This window comes from Gobius niger, assembly GCF_951799975.1.
Source record: "Gobius niger genome assembly, chromosome: 9".
Taxonomy (NCBI): Eukaryota; Metazoa; Chordata; class Actinopteri; order Gobiiformes; family Gobiidae; genus Gobius; species Gobius niger.
In genome coordinates, this window is record NC_136860.1 from 34,528,320 (window position 1) to 34,535,882 (window position 7,563).

General features: G+C 36.6%; 1 long non-coding RNA gene across 1 annotated transcript; it reads left to right on the forward strand.

Annotated features, from left to right (window-relative positions):
* The first annotated feature begins 389 nt into the window (after positions 1–389).
* LOC306968055 lies at positions 390–2,322 on the forward strand. Its single transcript, XR_013793231.1, has 3 exons — positions 390–578; positions 845–1,028; positions 1,904–2,322. It is a non-coding gene; the product is annotated as an uncharacterized lncRNA (long non-coding RNA).
* Positions 2,323–7,563: the final 5,241 nt, after the last annotated feature.

The window sequence follows — 7,563 nt, forward strand, 5'->3', positions numbered from 1 at the left end:
TAATACCTATTTTTCTATCTGTAGATCCCTGTTGCCCCTGTATCAAGGATTGATTTCGCTTCAGCGAGAGCAAAAAAGCAACGATTGGATGATGCCATCTCCTGCTCTACAACAGAAGCCAAAAAGAAGCCTGCCAAATCATGTCCACCTGTGGCTAAAGGCTCTGAGACGTACAAGAAGTTCTTTGAGGAACTTAGCCAGAACTGCCCCAAAAGTGCTGCACTCATTACAAATGAGGCCTTCTATAAAAACTTTATCCCCAAGTCAGCTACTACCATGCTCCCTAAGTCAATCATGGACTGTCGTACTGAGGATACAGTGTCATTATCCGATGGTTACATGGATGAGTTGTGCAAGACCTTCACGCTGCCAGCACTTACAGCCTCACACATAAGCGCAGTTGAGAGAGAGACCCGAAAACAGGCAGGCTCAAGGATTTGGTTCCGACAAAGGGCTGGTCGCATCACAGCGTCCAAACTGAAGCAAGCCCTCCACACTACAGCTGATAAGCCAGCCAAGAGTCTTATCAAGGCTATATGTTATCCAGAGTCGAACAGATTTTCATCATTAGCTACCAGGTATGATTTTCATGTGAACTCAAGCTCTAGGAATATTTCAGGCATGCAGGCTGACAATTTGGTCCATATCTGCTTCTTTATCCCACCCCCTCTGCTCATGTTTGATTATAATAAACTATCTTTGCATATTCATATTTTGGGGGTTTGTGCACTTGACAAGCCTTAAAAGGAGGGCGCTTACTGGGATACATTTCAGTAAATAGAAATACATAAACTACAGTTGTATTTATTTCCTAAAAATAAATCAAAAATGTTTTCATTCACAGGTATGGGTGCCAGCATGAAGCACAGGCAAGGCGGGAGTATGAGAAGGCGATGGCAGAGTTGCATGATGGGTTCTCCATTGCAGAGAGTGGATTGCACCTGAATGCCAAATGGCCATACATGGGAGCATCCCCTGATGGAATAGTGAATTGTGAATGCCACGGGACTGGAGTTTGTGAAATTAAGGTACAGTGCATGACACATTCATTATAGACCATGTTGGGTAGTAACTGAAAACTTGTATTTAGAATACAAATTTTAAGTTTCTGTGTTTAGGTACAGTTACTCTGTCATTTTAGGGTATTTAGAATACAGTTACTTTCCAAAAAACACAGGAATACATTTCATTACTCAATCCTAAAATAAGCTTCATATCGCATAAAGTAAGGGAAGATAAAATCGACCAAGGAAAAGTTGAGCTCCGTACCATTCCCTGTACCAGCGTCACTTATTGACAACCTGCACAAGGACTGTAAACTTTGCACCTCGATATTCTACTTTTTATAGCCTGTTCTAATTTTCATTCTACTTTTTATTTATTCTTATTTCCTTATTGTTATTATTCCGCCCCTTAAGACTTTTTTACTTTTACTCATTGTACATAAGATACCTCTTTTTTTAACGATTTAACTGTAGTAAACACATTTCCTGTCTATTTTGCACACCCTGAGTGATCTTATTGATGCCAAATGTAACAAGTGAATTTCTCTATAGTGAGATCAATAAAGGATCATCTTATCTTATGTGGCATAACACTATAGTACACTTATACATGCATATAATGCATATCAATACATGTTTTTTCATCATACACTGCATTTATCCATAAATATAATGTAAATCAACGTGACTGTATTCAGAATACAGTACCCTCATTGTACAAAATAACGGAATATGTTACAAAACAATGTTTTAAAACAAGTATTTATATTTAACTAAATACAATTTCAAAGTATTCTCAACACTGATTAGACCACCACCTAGTGGTTCTTATTAAGGGGTTGCCATGAATCTACTAATGCAATGGACAGGGTATATTGTTTTCTCTTTTTGTATTTCAGTGTCCACATTGTTATCAAGACAAGGAGAACCTCTCAGACTGTGCAGGGCAGAAGGGATTTTGTTTGGTGAGAGAAGGAGACACCGTGAAGCTTGATCGAACACATGCCTACTATTATCAAGTCCAGGCGCAGCTGTTTATTTTAGATGTCGACTATTGTGACTTCATTGTATGGAACCAGAAGGATTTTGTTGTGGAAAGGATTGTTCCAGATTTGGCTTTTTGGGGCAATGTTGTTCCTAGGGCTGAGCTTTTTTTCCGTAAGTGCCTACTCCCAGAAATTCTGGGCAAAAGGTTCACAAGGCAAGTCACAGGATCATTGCTCTCACAAAACAGATCCCCTCTAGAATGTATAAACAGGCGTTTAGGACAGCAACTTTCTTAATTCTAAATACCTCTTCTTAAAGAATATCCCAGATATAGTTGGTGCCACATTGAGATGTAAAACAGCTTTTGTAATTCATACTTTTTATTTGATTACATTACATTCTACAAGTTTTGTTCTTCCTTGTAGCATCATTTTGCATGACCCAGATGCATGTAAAGGTTATAAATTGCACTGATGTGAAACCTTGCATTCAGAAAATACATTTATGTACAAAAAGGAAATTTAATGAAACATTAAAGTCATATAATTGAAATGCTTTGATTTGTTGTGACTTTCTTTACCAATACCGGTAATGATCTAGTAAATGCCTTCTATCTCCAAGCAATAGGATCCTACTCCCTATACATAATACTGTTATTAGTTGCATTCCTACTAACGTGCAGTTTTTTTTTTATATATTTGTTTTATTAACCTGTTAGGCTAGTATTCACTTATATTTATACTCTCTCACCCTTGAAAGGCAATAAATGGCCCTGGTATTTATTAGATCATTCATGGTATGTAACATATCGGACATATTACATTCATATGCTTTGACTTTTATAATATTTCATTCACTTGGCACTACACTCTCAGATAAATTTGTAAGTGCACAGCAAACAACCCCTATTTTATCTATCACTGCAACGCCATCATCTCCCTCAACTGCCATGTGTTCTAACATCATAGCCCTGCTCTGCAGTATCTGGTACTTTCGCCGGACAAGTCCAATGACCCTCTCCACATGGATCCTAACGCTGGCTATTTTACGTGTTTCCTCTACATCACATGATGACAACTGAGATTTCCCTTTAGTGAATGCAGGGATCTTCAAAGCTGCAGAGTAAAAGCCCACACTGTCGGCAATGGTGAACCCACGGTCTGCAAGCACAATGTCCCCTGGTAATAAGTGGTCAAGAAAACCACTTTCCTCAGTGATTTTCTTATCACTAGCTCTGCCTCCCCACGCTTTAGATATAAATGAGACATGTCCTTGCGGTGTAATCCCAATCAAAAATTTGACTGTATTATGGTGTTTATAATTCGACCATGTCTGTGCTCTTGCTAGTAAATTTGAAGGCCTTTCGATAAAGACCTCAAAACAGTCTATGATGACCGCCACCTTTGATCCAAAAGCCTGTCGGAACTCCATGGGCATAGTAGCTTTCAGTGCTTCTCTTTCGGGCCACTCGATCAAAAAATTAAGTCTCCTGTGTAACACAGACAGCACTTTACGAAAAATCCTGCAAGCTGTAGATTCAGATACTTCAAATCTGTAAGCAAGGTCTTTAAGGGGTAGATTCAGTCTTAACCTCATTAGAACCAACATCAGCTGCTTGAACTTGTCCAGGGAAGACAATGCAGTGGTACTTATGTAAGGTTCACAGAGAGATAGCACCTGCATAAGAACTAGAAAGTTAGGTAGTCCAGTGTAAAACTTTGTCTTGTCATTACTTTTCTCGAATGACTCTTTACTGATAGCTGTGTCTAGTGCCTTTGATCGGAGTTCATAAAGTTCACAGTTCAGTCTCTTTAACTCCTCTTCCATGCTCACAATATTATCACCTGTCAAATCTGTCTGGCATGCAACACCGGGGCAAACGTCCTGCGCTGCATTGGTCTCTACATCCTCCGGAATATTTGGAGTCTGATTTTCTGATGTGTCAACTCTCATGAGTTTGTGGAACTCTACCAGGGCCTCAGCACATTCTGAGCGTTTCCTCTTTTCGTCTCGAGAGTGAGTTCGCTCATCTCGCCCTACGGTCGCTGCAGTCGGCTGTTTCACTTTCTCGTGGCCAAGTTTCCTTGAAGGAGCCCAGTCTATGTCGCCCTCATCATACAGATTGCCTGGACGGCCTGTTGAGAACATTATTACAGGAGTTAAAATCGTGCTGTTTTGAACGGCTTCTAGCAACAACAACCGCCATCTTGGACGAGTAAACAACAGACAGCTAGCTACGTGTCGTTTAAAAAGCGTTAAATATTTAAATATTTGAATATATCGTCATATCACTGTTTATAACAATGAAAGGCTCCCTATATAAATTAACGCCAAAGTGATTTACTAACCGTTTACAAAGTGATCGCCACAAACTCTGGCATTCTTTGACTCCGCTCCCTTCGAAGTCAAACAAATGTTAGCGAGCCACTTTTCTCTGCGTCTTTTCGTGAAATCCTTAGTGCGAGGCCCTTTATTAATCTCGTCACGAGGAACCCTGAAGTATCCTTTATCGGTTTCGCGATTTGACCGGTTAGAACAACCTAAAACACAACACGCAAAAGGCATATTCGAGCGACGTTCGCTAAACACGCTGCTGAAGAACTAGCTCGGCTGACCACCACTTCGTGATACGCATAAGTAATGAGGCGGACGTGACGTCAATTGCAAGGAAAGAATAGATAGATAGATAGATAGCAATAGATAGATAGATAGATAGATAGCAATAGATAGATAGATAGATAGATAGCAATAGATAGATAGATAGATAGATAGATAGATAGATAGATAGCAATAGATAGATAGATAGATAGATAGCAATAGATAGATAGATAGATAGATAGATAGCAATAGATAGATAGATAGATAGATAGATAGATAGATAGATAGATAGATAGATAGATAGATAGATAGATAGATAGCAATAGATAGATAGATAGATAGATAGCAATAGATAGATAGATAGATAGATAGCAATAGATAGATAGATAGATAGATAGATAGCAATAGATAGATAGATAGATAGATAGATAGATAGATAGATAGATAGATAGATAGATAGATAGATAGATAGCAATAGATAGATAGATAGATAGATAGCAATAGATAGATAGATAGATAGATAGCAATAGATAGATAGATAGATAGATAGATAGCAATAGATAGATAGATAGATAGATAGATAGATAGATAGCAATAGATAGATAGATAGATAGATAGATAGATAGATAGATAGATAGATAGATAGATAGATAGATAGATAGATAGATAGACGTTGACCACACAACTTGAACATAATAGAATAACTTTATGTAATATATATTTCTCGTAAATTTCTTAGAAGGACAAACTCTACATGTTCTTTCAGAGTGAAATCATGTAAAGTTTGGATTCTTGGATCCATATGGGGGCCTGGATCAGGGGGTGTGTCACTTCAGACTTTGGAAATGGCCGCTCAAGTTATATCGTAAGTAAAGTATCGAACAGTAAGAGGAAAAAAAGTACTTGAAGAACTTGTTGCTGGAGTACTGTGAGTAGCTGTTGTAGTGTAAAAATTTTGATTTCCGTTTCAGTTGTGAAGTAAAGGCAAGTTTATTTGTAGGGCACAATTCATACACAAGGCAATTCAAAATGCTCCATAAAATTACAAGAAAGCATAAAATCAATAAAACATCAACATACAAATTAATCAATTCTAGTAAAAGGCAAGAGTGCAGATAAAATACTTTCAGTTGTCATGTGCATGGGTAAAAGAACAGAGTTGAGGCCTGTCTCACATCCTCGTGAAGACTGTTTCAGATTTTAGCTGCATGAAACTGAAACGCAGCCTCACCGTGTTTAGTCCTGACTCTGGGAACCACCAGGAGGCCCCTCCCTGAAGTTCTCAGGGCCCGAGATGGTTCATACGGCTGTAACATGTCAGAGGCATAAATCAGGAGAAACAATATTTCCATAGAAAATATGTATTACTGAAGAAAAAGGAGCACGAAACTTGAGGAGGCTACAACCGCTAAGACAACTAAGACATTTTACCTTCTATAAAGTAATTTAAAAAAAAGACTATTGTAGTTTTTGTTGTGTTCATTGCATAACTTTTTTGTCGCTCTTTCTTGTTGACTTTTTGTTGCTTTATCAGCACGTTTTTTTGTTGTGTTCTCGCTTTTTCCGTCACTTTTTCATCTAATTTTCGTCACTTTTTTGCCACTTTCATCACTCCTTCTAGTCGTGTGTTTCTGTCACCTTTTTTATTGTGTTATTGTTGGGGCTGAGAGGTTAACAAAAAACAACCTAACTCTACATTAACCCCTTAACTCCCTCCTGAACCGAGCACATTTTCTCCAGTTTGGCTTTACCCCAATCCAAAAGCTTCTGGAAAAAAGCTGTGAAAATAGCAACAAAACTGAGACGAAAACAATGATGGAAATGTGACAAAAAAGTGAGAAAACATTGATGAAAAACTGACGAAAAAATGACAAAAATGTGACAAAAAATGACAAAAATGTGACAAAAAAATGACAAAAAATTGACAAAAAATTACAAAAATGTGACAAAAAATGACCAAAAAATGACAAAAATGTGACAAAAAAAATGACAAAAATGTGACAAAAAAATGACCAAAAAATGACAAAAAATTACAAAAAAAAGACAAAAATGTGACAAAAAAATAAATAAAAATTGACTAAAAATTGACAAAAAAAATTACAAAAATTGGACAAAATGTGAAAAAAAATGACAAAAATTGGATAAAAATTTGACACAAAAATGACAAAAATGTGACAAAAAAATGACAAAAATGTGATAACACTTTGACAAAAAAATTACAAAATCTTGACAAAAAAATGACAAAAAATGACAAAAAATTGACAAAAAAATGACAAAAAATTGACAAAAACATTGACAAAATGTGACAGAAATTTGACAAAAATGTGACAAAAATGTGACAAAAAAATGACAAAAATGTGACAAAATTTGACAAAAAATATTTTAAAAAATTGATAAAAATTTGACACAAAAATTACAAAAACTTGACAAAAACTGACAAAAATGTGACAAAAATGAGTTGAATACCCAACAAAAAATGCAGGAAAATAAATCTGATGACGTGAGGAAAAAGATCCCCTCGGTTCAGGCGAAAAATTGATGAAAAACTGACGAAAAAATGACAAAAATGTGACAAAAAATGACAAAAATGTGACAAAAAAAAATGACCAAAATTTGACAAAAAATTTGACAAAAAAATACAAAAATGTGACAAAAAAAATTCTAAATCTTGACAAAAAAATGACAAAAATTTGACTAAAAAATGACAAAAATGTAACAAAATGTGACAAAAAAAATGACAAAAATTTGACAAAAAATGACAAAAATGTTACAAAAATGAGTTGAACACCCAACAAAAAATGCTGGAAAAAAAACAATCTGATGACGTGAGGAAAAAGATCCTCTCGGTTCAGGCGGGAGTTAAGAGGTTAAACCAATACTTTCGGTTTCATTCATATCAGAAGTGGCATTTTCCGAGCCGCCCCTGAACGCGCCTCGGTTCCCAAGGAGAAAGGCGCAAAGCAGCAGCGAGGAG